The following is a 526-nucleotide window of genomic DNA, read 5'->3' as shown; positions in this document are numbered from 1 at the left end:
TTTATGTTATATGTTTCTTTCCGAGAGCCATCACCATTCTGAACTCTCACACACACACACACGACCACCCTTACCTTGCAGAACAGCGACGTAATGTGTTTTATTTATCCAATTTCGTTTTATTTTCCATCACATTATTTATTCTCTTATTTATCTAATTGAAATATTTGATTAAATTATTGTTGTATTGCCCTGGAGAGGGGAGCTCTCTAATCTCGTTGCACACTGTACAATGACAATAAAGGGATTTCTGATTCTGATAATAAATCTCGAGCAAATTTTGCAGTTATCTAAAAAAACTTTCTCAGCCTTTGCCACGAAGCTCAAAATTTAGCTCAGGTGTATTATGTTTCCAATGATCATCCTTGAGAAGTTCTTATCGTTTAATTAGAGTACAAAAGTAACGCGGTACAGTAATGTTTTTCATTTTGGCAGTAACCATGTAACATAGTATTTTTGCTTTTTATTTATTTACAGGACAACATATCAGTTCCAATAGTTATATTAAAAATAAATCTTATATCAA

The sequence above is a fragment of the Idiotropiscis lumnitzeri genome, chromosome 7, assembly GCF_059441095.1.
Source record: "Idiotropiscis lumnitzeri isolate Australia: NSW breed Sydney's pygmy pipehorse chromosome 7, RoL_Ilum_1.0, whole genome shotgun sequence".
Lineage (NCBI taxonomy): Eukaryota > Metazoa > Chordata > Actinopteri > Syngnathiformes > Syngnathidae > Idiotropiscis > Idiotropiscis lumnitzeri.
This window is presented reverse-complemented; position numbering follows the sequence as displayed.